Source organism: Alosa pseudoharengus, unplaced genomic scaffold (genome assembly GCF_046254945.1).
Source record: "Alosa pseudoharengus isolate Yale_2024_CS ecotype anadromous, Long Island Sound unplaced genomic scaffold, YU_APseudo_1.1 YU_APseudo_1.1_scf_2, whole genome shotgun sequence".
Classification (NCBI taxonomy): Eukaryota; Metazoa; Chordata; class Actinopteri; order Clupeiformes; family Clupeidae; genus Alosa; species Alosa pseudoharengus.
In genome coordinates this window covers 8569421-8592948 of record NW_027468663.1, presented here as the reverse complement: position 1 = coordinate 8592948, position 23528 = coordinate 8569421, and the positions used below count along the sequence as shown (strand labels likewise).

Here is a 23528-nt window from a genome sequence, read left to right as displayed (position 1 = left end):
GTCATATGCTACAATGTTGCAATGTTCTGAACGTCTGCATTTTACAGCTCGGATGCAACGTGACCGTTCATTTAAACTTCACAATGAGTTTGGCGAATTAATATACAAGTGTGATACGGCCAAAAAATGGATCTACTTCATAGGTGTGCAGATAACATACGGTTAATGGTCGTTCTAAATTAAGTAGGACAATGGGAAATTCAACCAAGCAGTGGAATAACTACAAATAACTAATGTTAGGGAAATCTGTTAATGTTTTGTTGCGCGTTTCTGAAAAAATATATATATATATCGGCCGATATATCGGAATATCGGATTTTTAAATCAACAAATATTTGTATCGGTATCGGCCTTCAAAATCCTTTATCGGTCGGGCTCTATTCAATGTTGCAGCTCTGTCTTCATCAGTTTAGCTGGTTCCCCGGAATGCAAGGGGAAAAGTAACGTGCATCATTGCTCATTGCCAGAGTGTCTCGTAGAGACAATTTCATTGTGCTCTCGCGAGAACTCTGGATTTCCAAAGTATTCCTCTCCCACTCTGAGCACGAAATCTCCACTTCAGAAGCACATACATCAAACTTTCAAGACTTATGCCTAACTATATTTATGAGATTTTTACAAAAGGGTTTGTTGATATATAATTCCTAGCCTGATTTACATGACATTTTATTTCTTAAAAACATGGCAAAAATCGATCTTTTTAAGGCTATTGACAGCATATTCTGATTTACAGGATAACAAAAGTAGATATCTATAAATCCCTCTGTAATTTCCCCCCCATCTAATATCTGAACACAATGAAAACATAATTTTGACCCTGGCTGTATCCAATTCTCAGTTTTCGTGTTTTAAAATGTATGCAAATGAGCGCATATTTAATTAGATAATGCCTAATTTGCATGTAAACATTAAATTGCAGAAAACTTGTAATACATGTTTTTCTCATATTAATGTAAGTAATCATCTGGGGAAGTTTCATAATGATATCTGCTTGTTAAAAATGTTACCCTACTTACCTGTAGTGTCTCGCCTTAAAGGAAAATTCCGGTATTTAGCACTTTGAGTCCCTTGTCTGGTTTGTTTTGGATGAACTAGAGTGGTGGACATCGAAATTTTGACGATTGGTCCTGTCTCGACTTTTCTGACTCGTTTTGAATCGCCTTTGACTACTTCAGAGTGGCTGCAACAGGCATGTACAAACATGTCCTAAAACAACCCTTAAAGAAAGCGAGTCACAACTCGTAGCCTGGAAGTGAGCGGGGCATTTCAATTGCGCCGCTACAAAACGCTATTTCTATACCTCTTCTACAGTTCCAAACAACATAACACTTACGTGGTAGTGAGTAGAGGGTCCCTAAAGCCAAACCGAAGTATCCCGAGGTCTTTATGTGGTCGAATAGAGAGTCCAGAATGAATTTCATCAAGCCAGTACCTTTCCGGGAATGTTGCCATCTTTGCCGCCACCTTGAGGGGAAAGTCCGTAGGAGTCTTATTGCTGTGTAACACGCTCTGGAAATTCACAATTTCGTCGCCATTTTTAAAAAAAAAAACATAGTCCAGTCCATACAACTTCATTTCAATTTCGAAAGAAATACTGGACTATGTTTTTTTTTTTTTTTTTAAACGGCGACTCCTACGGACTTTCCCCTCAAAGTGGCGGCAAAGATGGCAACATTTCTGTAAAGGTACTGGCTTGATGAAATTCATTCTGGACTCTCTATTCGACCACATAAAGACCTCGGGATACTTCGGTTTGGCTTTAGGGACCCTCTACTCACTACCACGTAAGTGTTATGTTGTTTGGAACTGTAGAAGAGGTATAGAAATAGCGTTTTGTAGCGGCGCAATTGAAATGCCCCGCTCACTTCCAGGCTACGAGTTGTGACTGAAAACGGTACAATCGAACTTTCTCAAAACACATCCGAATGACATAATTTTGATGTCAACTCAACGTATGTACCCCCAATCATCCGGAAATCGATCTAAAGTGCATTTTACTCCGGATAATTCCTTTAACGTTTGTTTTCAAAACTGTGCAACTCACCGAGTGGTTAGTGGTGTTCGTTGATGTTCCAAAATAAGTAGCATAGCGAAATACAGTTTCTGTCGTGTTTTATTTGGCATTTTGTTAAATCCCGTTGATTTCTGTTGGAGGACTCATTGCACGTTGATATTACTGCGCCACTGTCTATGCTTCAGGCTCAAATATTGAGCGGAAGTTTATACACGGTTGTGAGGTGTCTGAAAAAATAGTTCCACAATAGCAAATAAGACGGCTGGAAATCATACATTGCGCCGATATATTTGATATTAATAATCAACGAACACCACTAGCTTTCGGGGCACACGTACAGTAAAAAGAAATTGCTATTTCTATACCACTAACAAGGCTCAAAATAGCACTATACTTACCCAGCTAACACATGACGTTGCAGCAACTTCGCCATAAAGTTGTCATTTGGTCACCGCGACATTACCTTCTGGCTACGTTGTTGCAACGTCACAGATACTTTGCAAGACAATGTTGTCACTTGGTACCATTAGTGACATTGCAGCGACGATGTTGCAATTTGGTACCGTTAAGAACGGTGCCACAACATTGTGATTAGGTCAGCTGGTGACATTGCCATTTGGTGCTGTGGGAAATGTTTCCGCGACGTCTGCCTATGACGTTGCCATGTAGTATTGTGAGTAGGGTTGCCAACCGTCCCGAATTGTGCGGGACATCCCGTATTTTGGGTGATTTTGATTTGTCTCGTCAGGGACAGCACCACTCCCGGTTTTCAATCACAGCTCATCGGCCTTGTTAACTTGTCAATAGTAGGCTACTGTAAACGCACCTGGAACAAAGTGTCCAGTGCCGCCGTTACCACGCGCATCTCGCACTGTGCGCACGGCACCAAGGGACAGAAGGGGCACCATAATTTAGCCAGAGAAGCTTTACTGCAAACTGCTTTTCACTCTTCTTAGAGAACGATTGCAATGTCAAAATGCAGCAACAGCATCTTACATAAGGATGATACTTTTTGGGTCCTCTCAGTCTCTCTATTATGCAGCAGATCTAACTTGAACGTTATGCTACTCGTTTTAATTGGGAACGAGAGGGAGAGAGGGGAAGTTTCCAGCTGGCTTGTGATTGTTGGTAATTGATTTCACCTTTTTAATATAAGAAACTTTTAAAAGGAAATCATGAGAACAACAAAAACAACGCGAGGAGATTGCGGAATTATCCGGTTCACACTATGCTACTGACCATTTACAAAATGTGAGGGCACTTTGACATAGGCTGCACGCACTGTGATTTGGACTGATAGAATATGAAGAGTGGTCAATTGCCTTTGTGTAATGGAATTGGCGAGTCTTGAAGTCTTCAATACCCTTTCCCTTAAACTAAGCATTTACATGAAGCACATGATAGGCTATGCCAATTGAAACACTTTCAACTCAGATAGCTAGGTGGCTACCAGGTTCATAATTCACTTTTAATTGCAAACAGAAAATATCTACCTAGCATCATTACTTCTATTTCCACAGGAATGAAGGTTGTTTACACCAACTTAATATACTTATCATTATGCTATAGGCCTAAATGTGGCACAAACAATGTTAGAGTTTGTGGAATGACCATAGGCTATATTTGCATGGAGCTGGCAAAATATTATGAATACCATGTAGACAATGCTCTTAAAGTGACAGTACACCATTTGTAAATTATTTTTTTTTTTTGGGGGGGGGGTCCCGCATTTGAAGTGAAGTGTCCCTCATTTGGGGTTGAGGAAGTTGGCAACCCTAATTGTGAGTGATGTTGCCACAACATCATGATCAGGTCAGCTGATGACGTTGCCATTTAGTATCAGGAAATGTCCCCGCGACGTCAGCCGATGATGTTGCCATGTAGTATTTGGAGTGATGTTGCCACAACATCGTGATTAAGTCAGCCGATGACGTTGCCATTTGATGCCGTGGGAAATGTCGCCACGATGTCAGCCGATGACGTTGCCATGAAGTACTGTGAGTGATGTTGACCCAACGTTGTTAACTGGTCAGCTGATGACGTTACCATTTGGTGCCATGGGAACCGTCCCCGCGACGTCAGCCAATGACGTTGCCATGTAGTATTGTGAGTGATGTTGCCACAACATTGTGAACTGGTCAGCTGATGATGTTGCCATTTGCTACCATGAAGAATGGTGCCACAACATCGTGATCAGGTCAGCATTTTACCTATTGGTCGGGGATCGAACCAGCAACCCTTCGGTTTCAAGTCCTGACCAGTAGGCCATGACTGCCCCAAATTAGTTAGAAATATCCACCATAATGTATTCAGATATATATGGGGAAATGTATTGGTAATATTTGTAAAGATATATGTACATATATTGTAACATATATGCACAATATATGTTACAATATATATGTATATATCAGTGGCGGCCGGTGGTTAAAAAAATAACGGAGGAAGGAATGTCCGCTTGATTGGTGTTAGTGGCAATATGTGAATAGATGTAGGCCACCTACCCCGACACATTCATAGCAGCAGTACTATGTAGCATTTTAACTGGCAATGTTGTGCAATAAGTCACTTTGGATAATAGTGCTAAATTAATAAATGTAAATGTAAATAAATGTAAATTTAGGTCTGGGAAGTCAGGGAAGATATGTAGGTTTAGTTATGAAATACTGTTTTCCAGATGTGCAAAATTATGAAAAGTCTGGAGGTTTTGCTCAATGTAATACATTTGCAGAAAAGTCTTTAACACTAAAAATAGACACTTGTTTTATAAAACCATGTAACTATTTACCATTAAAAAATAGACCTTAAATGTGGTTATTTGTAACATGCTATTGTTTTTAAAGTCAAATCGCTATAATTTAAAGACAGGTTGTAAGCTAAGTGAGAATTTATACTCAAAAGGCAAATGTTACTAAAGAAGTCATTACAGGAATCCATCATGGTCTGAAACATTCATTAACAATGTTACCATCCAAAGATACAGTTAGTAACAATAACATATTAACAACAAGAACATTATATAACAATTGTTTAGTTAAGGCATAACTTGGATGATTATAGCAACGCATAACTATCCAAAAATGTTTTAGCCTATCACCAAATGAACTGCCCACGTTTGTGACAGGCCAGCAGCTGTAGGCTATAGCTGATTGTTTTCTGTGCTAACGTTACCAGTTAGCCATTTGTCATACTATGTAGCATTCAGCAGCCTACACTAGCCTTACCATCTTTTTTTGGAATAGGAATTTTTGGAACTGGTCTTCCTGCTTTGATCCTAACCTTCGCACTGTATTTGAATGTATAAAAGATGGATATTGTCCTCTGATTCCATTGTACTGTTTATTTCACGAGCAAAAAACAAGCTTTCTGTTCAACACAAGATTCTTAGCTGTATGACTGCAGATAACGTTCTTGCACCGTTGCCGCTAAAAACAGCACCCCCTATCGCAATTGAAAATGACTGAACGGAGGAGCTTCCTCCCTTGGCCATTGAAAACGACGTGATTCACGAGGCGCTGGGGTCAGAGCCGTTTATAATGGACTTCAATGAGGGGATTGAGGAGGAAGCTCCTCCATACAGTAATTTTCAATTGCGATAGGGGGTGCTGTTGGCATTTTGACCTAGGGGAACGATTTTGTTCATTCAAAGTGTTAAAAATAGTAATATTAACAGTCATTTATCAGATTAGTAATTCACTTTATATATTTTTTATTTTTCTCTGAAATTTTAGGGAGGGTGTTCCTCCCTTTCCTCAATGAAGGAGCCTCCTCTGGTATATATGAGACCATGCACATACAATGTATGCACAATACATATGTGGTGATATATACAGTGTATGTACATTACATGTAACATCTAAAATATATGAGTACTTACAGTTTTTCTCAGTTGCTAAAACACTTAAATCCATTGGCTGAAGAAAGTTCTCAGTTGCTTGAACTCATTAAGCTAATTATTCAGTCTGTTGTCAATACCTTAAACCATTTCACATGGTAAAACACAATTTTTAGAAAAACTTTAAACACTCATTCTCAAAACACATTCTGCACTAATGCTCATGTACTGTATCCATACTGGTAAACACAAGTGGCAAAAATGAAATAGAAATAGACATACACATGTCATCGATTAAACACAACCACTCAAAATTGATTTCACTTGTTTCAAATGATGTGACAAAACCAATATATGCCAGTTCAGAAAGCAAACAGGTTGTTGAAGGTGGGAATGAAAATGGATAGAAGAAACTATGTAAGAGGACGAGTGCATATGCAAGGTTGGGGATGAGGAGGAAGGGGAGGATGGCAAGAAAAAGGATTTTTATTGGACACTGTAGTACAGTGCATTGTAGGCTGTATACTGTACAATACTGTAAACAAATCGTATGGCCCTGAACATTGTGCTTTCCATTTGTTTACAGTACTGACTGCTCAATAGATTTTGGTGCAAGTTCATATCAACAAAGGACAAGTTTGTGAGATGCAGGATACTGTAAAAATAGAGGTACAAGGAGGAGGAAGAAGAGCAAAATGCAAAGAGCAAAGCAAAGTAGTCATTTCTACTTGATGTTTCCTGTTTTGAGGCGAAAGTTTGATTTTGCAAGAGGAGTCAGAGGTTTTGTAAATAGTGCTTGTAAATAAGGTTTTATGTTTAATGCTTTAAGAAAATGGAGCAAAGTTTCAGAAATTGTGTTTTAGCAATTGAAAAAAACTGTAATTGTCGTCACTTGTGTTTACCAGTATGGATGACATGTGCATTAGAGTTCAGAATGTGTTTTGAGAATGCGAATGTGTTTAGAGTTTTGCTGAAAAGTGTAAGTGGGATCTGCAAATTGTGTTTAACCATGTGAAATGGTTTAAGGTATTGACAACAGACTGAACAATTAGCTAAATGAGTTCAGGCAACTGAGAACCTTCTTCAGCCAATGGGTTTTAGTGTTTTAGCAACTGAGAAAAACTGTAAAAAGTATATCATAATGAGGGGGGAACTAATGTAGCCTAAGGTGTCTCTTATTTCATGTTGAGGTTTGCTTCCCAGCATGCATTGCAAGTCAGTTGCCTCGTTTATAGGCTATTATTGTTATAGATTTTGAAACAATATGGTTGAAACAGTTTAGCTTAGGCTCAACTCTTACTGATGTTTTGAACAATAAATTGAATAGTTTATTTAAAAAAAAAAGAAACCGTGGACGTGAAACTACTAGTTCTAACCCAGTATAAAAGTCCAGCTGACAATTCTGTTGTGTATCTTGTTGGAGGACATAAGCCTGAATGGTTGAAAATCAGCTATACACATAAGGTAAGTTCATACATAGACTGTATGTAATTAATAGCAAAATGGATAACCATGACGATGTGATCTGATGTTACATAGGTTGTCTTTCTCCCACAGTAACAGTAATATCACCCGATCAAAGCATTCGCTGTGCCTACAGGTATTAATTGGCCTATGTACAAGTGCTGTAAGAAGGGTAGTTGTCATGTAAGGCACATACTATAATTTTATTATTGTTGCGGTTACGGATTGGCAAGTTACGTTGCGGTTAGTAATGAAACCTTTTACTTGCGACGTTGCCGCAATGTTGCCTGAAGTTGTTGTTAAGTACTGGCGACGTCGGTAACTTACGTTACGGTTACGAAATGGCACCTTTCAATTCCACGTTGCTACAACGTAACCTGATGTTGCAGATACGGATTGGCAACATTGGGGAGTTATGTTGCGGTTACGAATTGTCATCTTTCACTTTGCATGTTGTGGCAACGTTGCTAAACAGGACTGGTGGCGTCGATAACTTACGTTACGGTTACGGAACGGCAACTTTCAACTCCACGTTGCTGCAACGTCACCTGATGTTGTGGTTACGGAGTGGCGACGTTGGGGAGTTACGTTGCAGTTACGAATTGTCACCTTTCACTTTGCATGTTGTGGCAACGTTGCTAAACAGGACTGGTGGCGTCGGTAACTTACGTTACGGTTACGAAACGGCACCTTTCAACTCCACGTTGCTGCAACGTCACCTGATGTTGCAGATACGGATTGGCAACGTTGGGGAGTCACGTTGCGGTTACGAATTGTCACCTTTCACTTTGCATGTTGTGGCAACGTTGGATACGACGTTGTGGCAATGTATTTTGGGTCATTCAGTTACATTGCAGCAACGTACTGGCAATGTAACTGTGCTAGCTGGGTACACAGTAGCATAATGAGGGTCTCTACATGTAAACCGATTATTGAGAACTTTGTAAGTTTACAGGCAGTTTATTTAAAAGAAACACATTACCTTTCACGTCTGGTTCACATACAGGCAGGCGTCTTGGGAAAACAGAACTCTGGGATGTGAAGTGAATCTCGTGTGAAACGTTGTTGCTGAAAGAAAGCACTGAGCGCATAAGAGAAGCACTGAACGCAACAGGAGACATATGAGATGGCAGGTTATTTGAACTAATTTGAAGACACGGATAAACCTTTTCGGTTTGATGGACGTCCTTATCTTTTTGAGCTGGAATATAGGCTACCGACAAAGCTGCAGGAGCTCCGTGAAAGGGCTACGAGAGAGCTACCTGTAGTCAATGCTGCACACAGCCTCGCACTTCTGGAAACTGGTGGTGTACCTGCGGACTTGTGAAGCTATGGCCACCGAAGAGGAGTGCCTGTGTTGCATGGAGTGTGACCTGTTGCGTCGTGTAAAGCCAGCTCCTATAAACCTTACAAGAGCCGTCCTTACCGCACCCACACATCCGGAACTTCACACGCCCCTACTCAACCTAAATAGCTAAGTATCTGTCTAGGGATGACTAAACTAAGGTGTAGTGTATTGACGTGGAAAATGGCATATGTATGAGTCTAGTGGTGTATGCAACCAGGGAGAAAACAGCGTGAGGCTTACCTGTCGGGGCCGGCCCTGTCTTAGCCCGATGGCGGCCAGCACAAACAGGGGTAGGTTAGTTCACGGAAGCTGTGAAAACAGCCTCTACTCGATGATGGTCGGTATAGATTTAAACTACGCGCTTCAGCGATGGAGCCCCACAAGTGTCCTCTCGCGTCAGTCAACTTTGGTGTTGTGTCAGAGAGCGAGCAAGCCCCCATGCATCTGCTTATCTTCTCTCACAGCAAACACAGGTGCATGCCAACACACTGCCCCCTGGCACATGGGATGTGGAAGTGTTTTGTGTCGTGTCTACTAGGGGTGTGAATCTCTCATGTAAAAGACGATACGATTCGCATCTAGATACATGGGCACGATTCGATACAAGAAAAGATACATGTTTATAAAAAACGATTCAGTACGATTCGATGCGATGCGATTCGATGCAATTCGATGCAGTTCAAGAATGGAAAGCATTCTGAAAGATTTTTTATCATTTGCTCATGGCGCACATTAATTTTATATTATCAATTATCATGGTCATGGTTGTCAATTAGGCAAAAAAATGTGTGAATATGATTATCTAAACTGAGGTTTGTTTCATATACTGTATTGAAATGAAAAAAGATTAGTCTACATTTCAGTCAAACACAGCAGCCAAATACAACATAAAAATAAATTTTTATAGACTTTATAGATCTTTCACAGATTTTATAGAGTTATATCTGATTGTTTTCATGGAGCTGTAGCCTTGTTGAGGTAAGACAATACCGAAATAAAAGTGCTTAAGAAACTCTTGGAGTCCGTCTCAAATGGTGTACTTACGTGAGTACACTTTCGTGTAGTACACTATGTGCACTGTGTGCTTACTGGCGGAGTGCGCAAATTTTAACAAAATAGTATTGTCTCATATCAAACACTAACTCCGTGCACTTCACGGAAATGACGATCGCAAACATTTTAACATTACTTTATTGGCGTCCTCAACTCGACAGTGACATGGTCATACTGTGTCAAAACATAAACCGTTTATGTTATAACTTGCTTGTACCTCTGTAGTCCGTTTTCCACTGCTGCTGCTTCAGCTTTCTCAACCGCGATTTCCACGAGTTTGAAAACGCTCCCTCCCCTTCCGCTATTTGGCCAAGATGGCGTCCATTAAGGGCGAAAAGTGTCCAGCGTTGCACACTCAGCTTTTGGACCGTTATGAGTGCACCATCCGGGAACTTGCAGCGCCCTTCGTGTCGTTGGAATTGTCAGTGTGAACACCCTCATGCACTCAAATTAGGTATTGTAAGTGCAGAAGTACGCGATTTGAGACAGAGTCTTGGCCTTTTCTCATATAGCCTAGCCTACCCTACAAGCATAAAATAGGCCTACAAATCAATGAACTCTCTGGGCTTATTTTGTTCCAACAGTAGACCTAATGCAGAAACCTATAATGCCACAAGTCTGAGTGAATATGAACAAAATCATTGGCTAATAATTTGTGCATAGTTTTAGCAGCAAGAGCCAAATTATTATTTAACATTAAGGAAATCCCTTCATCAAAGGTAAGGCTACTCTACAGACTATCGTTGCTGTTTAGGAATGCTATAAGTGTTTAATTTCGCGCTGGATTTCGAAAAACAAAAGCCGACCGAGTGCAAGTTGTCACATGCTTAAATTGCAGTAGATGTATGGGTAATGAGGTCATTTGACAACTTAAGGCAATGAATGTAACCAAAAACGAACTGCATTACCCACAATTCCGTACCACGTATAGTTTCAAAACCGGAAGTGGGATGAACGCGCTGCTTGGAACGTGAATGAGAGAGCAGAAAAGGTTGTTAACCGATTCATAACAAGTAAATCGATATAACGACCGGTTCATTTCAGTTTTTTTCCGATACGGGGCTTCACGTATCGATGTAGCCGTATCTTACACGTTAAAAACGGATACCGATACGTATCGGTTAATCTTTACACCCCTAGTGTCTACTCTAAAGCACTAGACCATTTCCTAACAGTCGCTACTGTCTATGCCCAACACACGCAGTGTTTTGTAGAGTCTGAAGATTTCCCCTCATTGATAAACAGGGCTGTAGTTGAAACTATTTTCCATGTCCCGAAAAGAAATTGGAGGCGGCGATCCATTCCAGAGGGACCAGATGGACATCCACAAAGTAAGTAGGCCTACACTAGACAAGTTATGTTACATTGTAGCTATTATTTCTGATAGGCCTATATTGAGCAAATTACATTGATTTTAGTTCACATCGCCTGCCTGTAGGCCAGTGTTTCCCAAACTTTTTTTCTGGCGACCCACTTTTTAAAAATGACAGACCATCGCGACCCATTTCACTTCAAATCTACCCTGCAACCACCAATATTGTTTTAGGCCACAGGTTCTCCAACTTTTCTATGCCTCCCCCAACCATACATTGCTATAGGATCCCTGCTTTGAACACGGTTGTGTTGCATTTTGAGCACCATCAGCGTGAAAAGTTGGAAATGACTACTGAAAAGATACGCTTTAATGCGCATCCGAGAGTAGGGGAAATTTTCGCATGTTGTGCAGTCGTCATTCGTCAGCATAGTAAGCTGTTCCTGTATTTCTAAAAAAAAAATGTTGTAGGCTACGTTGCGTTGCAGACAAATGGGTCCATAACACTGTGGACGTCAATTCCAATGTAAACAGCAAATAACTCAAGTCGTTATATTATATTGTTGTATTATATTATATTGTATAGTCGTTATATCAGAACAAGAGGCGTTTGCGCAATAGCCGGAAGAATGCGCCTTTACTTTGGAGTTAGCGAGGTAGAAAACGAGAGGAATAGTGTTTAAAATGCCCATTTAAATTGTAGACTATAATGCACTGTTGTGCATTTTAAATCAGAAATAAGAATGTGAGGAGGTTGCTATTAACTTTAAAGATTGCATCTGCAATCGAAACTGTATGCAAATTGAATGGCCTTATGTCCGGTCTGGATGTCTGCTTTAGTTGACAGCGCGGTCACTAGATTTGAATCGGTAAAGTTGAGGAGCTGGTATCTATTAATGTTCGTGCAAATTGGCGGATTCATGTCCCTTGCAGTTTGCAACTGCGAGGTACATGGCAGGCGCCCCACAGAACGGTTTCATTTTGAGAGGTAGATATCCATGCTGGCATCCCCTCTGCGATGCGTTCGTCCCCCAGTTTCATGAGCTTTTATGACAAAACCGTGAGTGTGGTAGTTAACAATCTACATCCTAATAGAAAACTGTTAGCTTTCCTGGTATCAAATGACAAATGGTATCAGTTAGGCCTATAACACAACATAAATTATGCTGGCGACCCAAATAAAATCTCCTGCGACCCACCCGTGGGTCGCGACCCAGACTTTGGGAAACACTTCGGTTTACATGTAGAGACCCTCATTATGCTACTGTGTAAGTGTGGTGCTATTTTGAGCCTTGTTAGTGGTATAGAAATAGCGATTTCTTTTTACTGTACGTGTGCCCCGAAGGCTAGCGTTAAACGCTAATTAGGTTCATTTGCGCCGGAATTGTCCTTTAAGTGCTCTCCCCAATCCCAGACTTTCACATTGCATGTTTGTTTGTAATGGATGCAAAACAGCCTACTATTGCTGAATGTCTATGGAGGGACGAATTAAGCTGTCCTCCCGACCACGCAACCCCATGTATTCTAAGTAAATGCACACATATTAATGTTTATAGCCTAGGCTACTATATTTTATGCAGGTGAGACATGGAAAAGCAGTTTTAGAAAAATGAGTTATGTTAACCTATGGAGAGTGACGGCCTGTGGGCCATGAAGGACAGTTATTTGGATGTGCGGTGGCCTTACCCACGTAAAAACAGAGTGTAATAACATTTTGTTTTATAGAAACATTGCATCATAGGAATCATGTATTATTCTAGCTATATAAATGGCATAGTGCATGGTAGGCTATTTCCATAACCGCGAGATACGCGCTTCACGATGTCGGCAATGTTAACAGACAAGATGTAATCTATCTGAATTTATCTGCAATCTATCTGAAATAACACCTACTTGAAGTAAGCCTATTATTCATGTCACATATTGTGTGTTAGAGTAGCCTAGCTTAAACTGTAGGCTATTTTTAAACTGTATTTCGAGTTTAATGTCGGCATGTCGACTTCAAAGTCGACACTTCGAGATTAAAGTAGATATTATATTTCAACTTTATTCTCGAAATGTCAGGTTTAATGGCGACTTTAAAGTCGACACGTCGAGATTAAAGTCGACATGACATTTCAACTTTATTCTCGAAATGTCGAGTTTAATGTCGACTTTAAAGTCAACATGTCAAGTTTAATCTCGCCATGGCAAAAATATTTTTTTTTTTCATGTGTGGCCCTAATACTCCGTCGTAGATCCACCATTTACCATTCACAAAAACTGGTATTGTGTTTCCTGAATCCTTACATTCAGGCATTCAAATGAAATTTAATTAAATAGCATGTCAATATTCTTTCCTTTTGCGCAGTGTATGAGGAAACATCCCAAAAGAATGGCACCAATATAATTGCTGTTGTGAGAAGTATTTGTCATGCAAGTGTAACCAGAGCAGTAAGGAGGGAGAGAGAGAGAGACTATGAGCCACTCCCAGTAGCCTGACTACGCCACCCTGGGCTTAGTACCCAGGGACTTCTTTAAGAGAATTGCTAGGGAAGGTTTGACACAGGTCCGAAAGCACCAAGCAGCCAACGTGAATTCCAGTGAAATCATAAAGGTTTATTAGACCCCGTTTACACAAAGGGAAAACGCAGAAAATCTTTAACGTCATGTGAGCGCCTGATGTTTACAGTTTCTTTGGCTACTGATCAGGATTATCATGGATGCTGTTAAGGTGCTGTCGTGGAAAAACCGGTCCACTTCCGAATCCAATGAACAATTTATCACTTAACTACTTACTAATTAGCACTCTGGAACAAAGCGTCCGAAGGAGACAATGCAGACAGGAGATCTCTGAAGACTGTTGATCTTTATTCACCGTATTGCAATGATAGTCCAGCCTAAACGATCTCCAGACCAGGTGTCAAGCAATAGGGTGATGTGAGATGTCATCAGCTGGCGCCCCCGATGAGATCTGAAATCAAAATGGCTGCGGCCTATCTTTTATACTCCTTAACCTTGAAGTTGGGCCTTCTCGCCTCCCTCGAAAGACACCTGTTGGCCTATCAGCATCCACCAAGGTTACGACTATTGGTGGAACCCATTGTCTCATCATGCATGAATTATATGCAAAACTGTCTTCTTCTGGGTTTTTCCCAGATTCAGTTTTTTTCCAGTTGTAACAGGGCTTCTTATCTTGCCACCTGTTACTTGGCCTTGCTGTTACCACCATTACATCATCCAATTACATCATCCTCTCGCTCTCGGCCATGTAGTTCACTGTGAACTCCTTCACCTCGACCATCTAGCCAGGTGTCACTGTGAACTCCTTCACCCCACTCCTTGACTGCTGGTCTGGTCTGTTTAAGATGTGTACAGGCCTTGAAGTCTCATAATAATTGCAGTAATATCAAAGTTTATAAAAACCATACATGCATCCGTTAAGTCATAGAAATCCACCACAGTGCTACTAATTTTTACTTTTGTGCAAACGCTTCTGGCCTGTTTGCATTTGCAACAATTGCTCTACATGGAGGAGCAGAGGCAAAGGATCGCACGGAGGTCAGCATTTTTACTGAGTTACTGCGTCCCACCATAGAAGGTCAGACTACCGTTATGCGCTCGCCAGTCAGTGTTGAGAAAAAAGTTGCCCTCACCCTGTACTATTTGGCTGGTGAGGGTAGACTTCGTAAAACGGCAAACGCATTCGGTCTGTCTAGATCGGCTGTTTCAATAATAATCAGAAAGGTTTGTAGAGCGATTACTGTCCACTTGGGTCCGAAATATATAACACTGCCGAAAAAGTGTCTGTCCGGAAACTTGGCCTCCCTCAGTGTCTAGGTGCTGTGGATGGGACGCATGTAGAGATAAAGCAACCACCAGCCAATTCCACTGATTACATAAATAGGAAAGGGAGGTTTACCTTAAACATTTAAGCCACCTGCGATTATAAATATGCCTTCATGGACGTGGTTGTGAAATGGCCAGGAAGTGTGCATGACGCCCGTATTTTTGCCAACTCCACGCTTAACACATCCTTGAAAGATAGAAGCATCCCTCCCTGTCCAAGGCAAATCATTGAAGATGAAGAACCCATACCGGTTTACATACTAGGCGACCCTGCATATCCACTGCTCCCATATCTTATGAAGGAATATGTTAATGGGGGAAGCACTGCCCAGGAGCAGTACTTTGGACTATCTTTGTGCCGAGCAAGGATGGTAATAGAATGTGCGTTTGGGAGACTAAAAGCCCGTATCGGAGCCCTGAGAAGGGCCATGGACATTAATCTGGCTGATCTTTCCTGTGTAATTTATGCATGTTTCGTGCTGCACAATTACTGTGAGGCTTCCAAGGACACAGTACACGACAACAGTGTTGCTGAGGCAATTCATTACGACAGGGAAAACCAGCCAGACACACAACCAGCTACCAGAGACTGCATGACATCAGAAGGGAAGAGGGTCAGGAGAATCCTCACTCAATTCCTGGATCCATAAAAGTCCATTCTCTCATTTCATCAAGCCAGTACCTTTCCGGAAATGTTGCCATCTTTGCTGTGGGAGTCTTATTGCTGAGTGTGTTGTAACACGCTCTGGAAATTCACAATTTCGTCGCCTTAAAAAAAAAAAAAAAAACATAGTCCAGTCCATACAACTTCATTTCAATTTCGAAAGAAATACTGGACTATGTTTTTTTTTTTTTTAAACGGCGACACACCCAGCAATAAGACTCCTACAGCAAAGATGGCAACATTTCCGGAAAGGTACTGGCTTGATGAAATTCATTCTGGACTCTCTATTCGACCACATAAAGACCTCGGGATACTTCGGTTTGGCTTTAGGGACCCTCTACTCACTACCACGTAAGTGTAGAAGAGGTATAAAAATAGCGTTTTGTAGCGGCGAAATTGAAATGCCCTGCTCACTTCCAGGCTACGAGTTGTGTGACTGAAAACGGTACAATCGAACTTTCTCAAAACACATCCGAATGACATGATTTTGATGTCAACTCAACGTATGTACCCCCAATCATCCGTAAATCGATCTAAAGTGCATTTTACTCCGGATAATTCCTTTAAGTTAAGGCTACCTGTATAAAACCCATTTTAAACTCTTGGTACAAAAATATAACTTTTCACGCTAAAAAAAACAAGTCCTCAAAATACAGTACCGATTGGCAAAAACTTTTTACAAATTACAATTGCACACATCAATTGAAACTTTTCATATCTCAATTTTGCTAATCTTCCTGAAGGGCTTGGGTATATGAAAACTGACCCTTCATGCCCTCAACAGGTGTGTGTGTCAAATCAGTTATGTTGATGGTGCTGAGTGGCACTGCATTGGGTGGTCTGTTGTCAGCTGACAAGTTGGGTGGGAATGAATGCTGAATTGGTGCTGAATTTGGGAAATAGCAGTGTGTGTGTACTGGTGGAGTGTGTGCATATACTGGTCCATAAGGACCTCTTCCCTCAAATGGGATATTGTAATGTGGCGGTGGCTGCACAACTTGACGCAGGAGAGCAAACCCATCTGCAATTGATGATGTAAGCCTATCCAAGGTATTTGTTATTTTAGAGAAATTTTCAGATGCCTGCTTTTCAGAGGTCTCCATAATTTCCACAAGTTTCTTCTTGACATTTCTGTCATCCTCAATGGCATTCAACCACTGGGCCTCAGCGGGTAGCTTCCTCTTTAACCGTTCATCCCGGTGTCCCTTCAGTTTAGCCTTTACAGAGTAAACCAGAAATTTTTTATTAAAACATGCTAATTTACAGCAGCAAACTTATCCAAAAATAATCACATTTGATATTACCATGATTAATGATGGTCTATATTTCCCTCGGCATAATCATTCTATGAACAAGTAGCCTACTTAACACTGAACGTCACGATTCACAACAGACTATAGGAACACAGAAATTAAAACATGCTTCATTGGAAGGTTAATCTCCCCCAAATGTAGGCCTGCATCTGAGACACAGGAAATCTTTTTTACCAATGGAAGCTGTTCCAACACTTCCCCGCACACGAGGACGATGTGACTTCTGTTCATCTAACGTTACTTTTTCATTTTTGCCTATTACCACTACTTTTTCATATATATGACCAGGCATGGCAAAACCAGGCAGATGTCTCCCCAGGACATTTTGAGTTATTCAGATTCTGAAAGTGTAGTTTCAAAGCTATCCAATGATGTCTCACTCATGGAGATCTGATAATATTTGAATAAGTTGTAGCCATTTTAAAGTATACACATCTCAAAGCTACAAGCTGAGAAATCAGGGTTTTCAATTTGACTACTTTCTCCCTCAATCCATGGGAGGGGAACACAATGGACCTCATTTACATGACATTAACAGGGCTTAAATTTCACTGCGGGATTGTGGGTATTGCGCATAATTTGTTCAAGTCCCGGCAACTCTAGCCATCATAATGCGAGAAATTCCCGCATACGCTTTTACAGCCTGTCTGATGACGTTAATATAATCATGAAGTGGCATGAATGTGGTGCTATTGACCGGACGGATCAACTACCGAGTTGAATTGAACATAGCCTCATGCAGGCGCAGACACACACAGGGAGAGAGAGAGAGAGAGAGAGAACCACTTTGCGCTTACGCAAATAGGCTGCGCAACCATGGCAAACTTTTACATCTGGAATGTCCTGCTAGCTCAGGTCACGTCAACACTTGATCCCAGAAAGATTGTCTTCGACTTGTTAGTTTTTTGAACATTTATTCTATCTAATGACATAGAAAACATAATGATTTGCATCCACATAACTGTATGCACTATGCACAACTTTTATTCACTAGCGACTAGCCTAAAACCGTCAGGCTGAAGGGAGGCTAATTACGTATTTTCTTAAAGTGTCAGGCACTCAATTACACCTACTCATCACCAATGTACACTCAATTAGACCTACACACCACATTAAAGATATGCCTAAGTGTTATAGGTTAAACGTCAAAATGAAGCATTCATATTACTAAATATGTTTAGCTACTAGTAATTAAAAAATACATTATTAACTAAATACACTCTATTATGAATTTAAAAATATATGAAATAGAAACATATCACATAAGCCATCATTTTCAGTGTGTGTTTGTGTGTGTGTGGAGAGAGTCAAGCAGAATCTAGGATGTCCACTGTTGTGAATGATCCCATTACAGTATATATTACTGATGACGTCAGAGTGGTGGGGGCACCAAAATCAAACACTTTATTAAAAAAGTATCGAAGAAGTATCGAAATCGCAATTCTTGACTTGGTATCAGAATTGACCAGCCCCACCCCCACCCCCCCAAATTGTGTAAATCCCCCCTACATGGGGGGAATTCCCCCCCATTTTTAAAAATGAATTTTAAGCCCTGCATTAAGATCAACCCTACCCCCTGTCACGGTCACTGATTTGTCAGCCTGCAGTGCTAATGACCCATCGAAAATATCTGTAATGGGTTACAGAACCAGCTAGTAACAATGGATAAAGTAGTCTAAAACAAACATGAGATCACGTTTGCAGACCATGTTATTTTGAATGAACACCCAGTGCAAGGCACCAAGTTGGCAATGGATTTAGCAGGTTTAGCAATGGATAAAATAGTCTAAAACGCGAACTAAACAAACATGAGATCACGTTTGCAAACCCTGTTAATTTGAATGCACACACGATAAGGCACCCTGCCATCAGTCAAAACAAGACATTCTCGCATTATTCAAATTAATTGCCCACCGAAACTAACCTGACCCTCGCCAGATGAATTTCGCTCTGCCTAGCTCCACTCATCCATCTGGAAACGATCCATTGGAATGGTGTTTCAGAAGGCTGGGCCTAATCAAAAAATGCTTGCATATGATTGAATAAGCCACTTGTCCGTCATCTATTGACGTGCTACTTCAACCACTCACATCGAAGCCAACCCGTGACGCTGATAACAGTCTCACAGTCGCTTCTCCACTACGTCACATCTATGAAACTCCCGCCCTGCGTCCTGATTGGCTGAACCATAAAGTCGGTTGCAGAAATCACTCTCAATAGACCTCTGAAGTTCGCCTACAAAAAAGATCCAAAACGGCCATCTTTTCCCATATAAGGAGATCCGGTTGTTAATTGAAGCTAACTACCTATGGCAAATTGCATTGCAAGTTAGCTCTGGAGTAGCAAACATCTAAGTGTGCCGCCTTCACTTACCGGAGATCACAGTATCCACTCGAAGGCAGAGGACAAAAGTGTGTTCAGGAAAACGTCTGCATTTCAGACTTTTTCATCCCCACGAGACTTTAACAGGTGCGATTATTCAAAATCCCCATGTTATTTTCCCATAGGAAAAATCGCCAGATACCGGATGTCAAAGATGGCAGCTTTTTTGTAGGCGAACTTCAGAGGTCTATGGAAGAGGTCCCAGATGGATGTGAGTGAAGCTAGGCGGAGCTAAGCGGAACGAAATTCATCTGGCGAGGGTCAGGTTACACCGAAACTATCTGTAATGGGTTTTGGCTAGTAGCCTATGGTGCCAATAGATAACGACAGTAGGCCTAAGTTAGCTGGTAGCAATGGATAAAGTTTCTAACACACAAACTTTATCCCCGTCAAATGTAACTGTGGAAATAGCATCTGATATCTTACGATCTAGTTCCTCTGCTGCCAGACCGAGAGATTCTTCCTCGTTGTAATTATCTTCGGCTAAGGTCAGCTCTAGATTAGGGATGTTCTCCAATGTAATGAAGTCGCCTTCATCATCATATTCCGGTCATCTGCAATCCGCTGTGCTTTGTCCATCTCCATTCCAATTGTAAACAAACAGCATGCTGGTTCAGTAAGTAGCCATGATTGGCCGACAAAACAAAAGAGCACTAATAGTCACGCTTGTGGTCAAAAATATCCAGGCAACACTCAGGTGTGAGGAACCACTGCAGGTTTATTCACGATACCGGGAGCAGGTCACTAGCAACAGCATGTTCCAGTAACAGTAACCAAGCCCCATCTTATACATGTTAATTACATTGGTAATACAAATCACATGAGTACAATGGTCTTTTCCAAAAATCCTCATACATGCAGAAATACAACAATACAAATACACTTCTTGGACATAGCATGTGATCCATGCGCCATACGCAAGTCATGTGGCTACTCCAAGTAAGTAGATAATTGGTCAATACAATACATATACATCCTTCAGCATTCTCTTGCCATAGTCTAGTTCCTGTCGGGATATTCCTAATATTACTGCCTCAGGCAGAATACCCTTAACTCGTGACAAAGGGGGTCGCATGACCTTTATTAGAAAATCGTGACATGGAGAGAGCAAATGACAGACAAAACAAAGTTGATGCACAGTATTGAATGTATAGAAAGCATAACACAGAATATAAGAAAATTAAATGTTAATCACTTCTATGTAATAAATGTTAGTAATCCAAAATTTCTCCTTCATTTCCCCCCTTTGGGGCTTAAGGCCACAAAGAAATTTTAGTAATCAAAAAGAAAAAAAAAAAAAGAAAAATCCAATTTCAAATAACATTGTCCAAAAACATTTCCGGGTCATCATATCAGGGTAAAACTCATTTCACAATTTAATATCATTCTATCAAATCTTTTGTCCAGTTTTATTTATCCAAACAGAATCCATTAGTGTTAACATAATATTCAAGGACGAACCACCTAAAAATTGTTCTATCCCTGTTACACCTACTATGTTAAGGCAATCTTTACTAGTACACAGTCGAGATGCAGAGCATGCAGAATCATCAGAAGTCCTGTAGGGAAAAACACGCATTTGAAAAGACTTTTCTTGGCACACCCAGCAGGTCTCATTCGTCCCTGCTACAGTTGTTCTAGCTTGGAAAGCCAGTTGACAGGCTTTATTAGTACCACAGATCTCCTCCTCTGGAGAAGTGGGCATAATCAGTAAGAACACACAGAATAGCAACACTAGCCCCACTCTACTCCCAGTTACAAAACAACAAAAGCTCTATTCTATCTTCAACAGCAGAGCTGGCTTGGGTTTTTAGGCCCTCCCCAGGTAACTGTCCAGCGATGATGAAATATCTAGCTAAACTGGAAATAAACAGTGCTAGTTTAGTGTATACTGATATCTTGTTTCTACTTTTAATATCCACCACTGATTTGGATGATGGATGGTTGAATCCACTAATTTAAATGGACACTGGTGTACCACACTAATTGATTTCCCTACCCTAAAAGGACTTCACATGTGTACTTAGTAAAATGTGTAACAATCAGAGCATACTTCCCTTCATTTGCAGTCCAATACTTTCTAGTTGTAATGCAGGTTAAAACAGCAGGATCTTGCAACACTTCCCTTATATGGAACATATATCCAAAGGCCTACTGGTGAAGTCTGCCAAAACCTCCACTGGTCAACCTCAAGCATAAAGTCACAATCCGTTGAGACAATGTTCCGGTTCTTTCACCGCTCTGCAGTGTGACAGATGAATCCAAGAGTCTCTTTCCGCAATTCTCACTGCGGTAGGTGTAGACAACAGAACTTGATACGGTCCGCGCCACCGTTCTTCATTCCAGCGTTTTCTTCGAAAGTCCTTAACAAGCACTGGGTATGTATCCAGAAAACTTTGAGGCAAAGTCAACTGCACCTGTTAAGAAACAAAAGATAGAGCAGCAATCAGTTCTCGCATGTAACCAGACAAGGTACCAACTACATTAGGTTAGGATTAGGTAAACCTGGAATTGGTATGGGACGGCCAGTCAAAATCTCAAATGGGCTTTTAACCCTTTTGATCTTGATGCACGGCCTCTGAGGTAGAGGAGAACCAAAGGTAGAGCAGTCAACCAATTCCATCCCATTATTTTAGTCAATTTATCTTTCAACATTCCATTAACATTCTGGCCATTTTGAAAACATATCTACAATTACAAGGCAATATTCATAACTTTTGCATTTTGTTAATTGATCAATTGAATAAAATCCATTATAATATATTCAAACGGGTCTGATGGTGGTCGGTGATGCCCTCCTTGGGTTCTCACTGTGGGTGCGGTGTTATGTTTAAGACAGGTAATGCACCTATCACAGTAAGCAGCTGCCGCGGTGGTGAATCCTGGTGCAAAATAAAGTTGTTCTATTGTTTTTACCATAGCTGTTGCACTCGCATGATCTAAACCATGAGTGACTTTATCAACTATATGAAAACATTCTTTTTACAATTTTTCCTTTTTCTTTTTTCTTTTATATCTGCCGATTTTTGTGCTTCTTTTAAAGCTTGACCTGATGTCACTATATCTGGTATATGCAAATTCAAAAACAATTGTGTTTTGTTCGAAAGTCTTAAAAACTCTGGTGGTATCCTCCTCTCAACTCCCCCCTTCGCGTCACTTTTAGCAGCCGAGTCAGCCCTCTCATTACCAAGGCTGACCTCATCAGCGCCTCTAATATGCACTGCACACTTAACCACTGCTAAAGCAGAAGGAAGCTGAATTGCCTCCAGCAACAATACAATGAACTCTTTATGTTGTACAGGTTTACCAGTAGCCGTAAGAAAGCCTCTTTCTTTCCATATTGCTCCATGGTCATGAACAATTCCCCAGCAATAACGACTATCAGTGTACAGTATATGCAAACAGATTTTCCAGCTGCCAACACACAAGCTTAAAAAAGTCCAATCAACTCAGCAGATTGGGCAGAAAAAGTTGGAGGGAGCGAGTAAGATTCAACCACTTCAAATTGATTCACCACAGCGTAGCCACTCCCTACCTCTCCAGATTCCAAGCGTAATGAGGAACCATCGACATAAAAATTAAGTCAGGGTTAGTAAGGGGTTCCTCAGATATATCAGGACGAGGTTTAATACAAATTGTTATGACATCACAGCAATCATGGCATGACAACGTACAAGTGTGACATGTGCTAAAGTCAATAACACATGTTGGTACGAGAGGAGGCGGGCAGTTGTCAGATGTGATGTCTTTGCTTGTAAAAGCAATGCATGCACGTCATGTGGAACATGAACAGTCAAAGGATGCATTAATACTAGATCCGCACAAGCCATTACTACATTTGAGGCAGCTGCAACAGACTTCAAACAAGGCGCCCAGCCACTTGCTACCGGATCCAGTCTCTTTGACAAATAAGATATTGGTCTATACTGTCCACCATGCAACTGACATAATACCCCAGACATGTAACCTCCTTTTCACACACAAACAAATGAAAATCAAGATTGGGCAATCCCAAAGCTGGAACTGAAGCTAAAGCTTGTTTCAAAAATCACAAAAACAGTCTCACAGTCGTCAGTCCAAGTCATAATGTCAGTCAAACTCTTACAAGCATTTACACACGTTCGGAGAGTTTGTGCCTTCTCCGAGAAGTCTAAAATCCAAACACGACAATAACCAATCATTCCTAAGAAGCTTAACAATTGCTGCTTTGTCCTGGGTCTCGGACAGCCAGTAATTGCAGTGATGCATGACGCATCCAGGGCCCTGCAGCCAGGAGTAAGTATATGACCCAAGTACTTAACTTGCTCTTGGCAGA

General features: G+C 40.9%; 1 long non-coding RNA gene across 1 annotated transcript in view; it reads left to right on the top strand.

The window, feature by feature from the left end:
* Nucleotides 1-10600: 10600 nt before the first annotated feature.
* LOC143133731 (uncharacterized) overlaps nt 10601-23528 on the top strand; it is a 28928-nt gene continuing 16000 nt past the window's right edge. The window contains exon 1 of the long non-coding RNA XR_012988535.1: nt 10601-11045. This is a non-coding gene — a long non-coding RNA (uncharacterized LOC143133731). The remainder of the gene's footprint in view (nt 11046-23528) is intronic.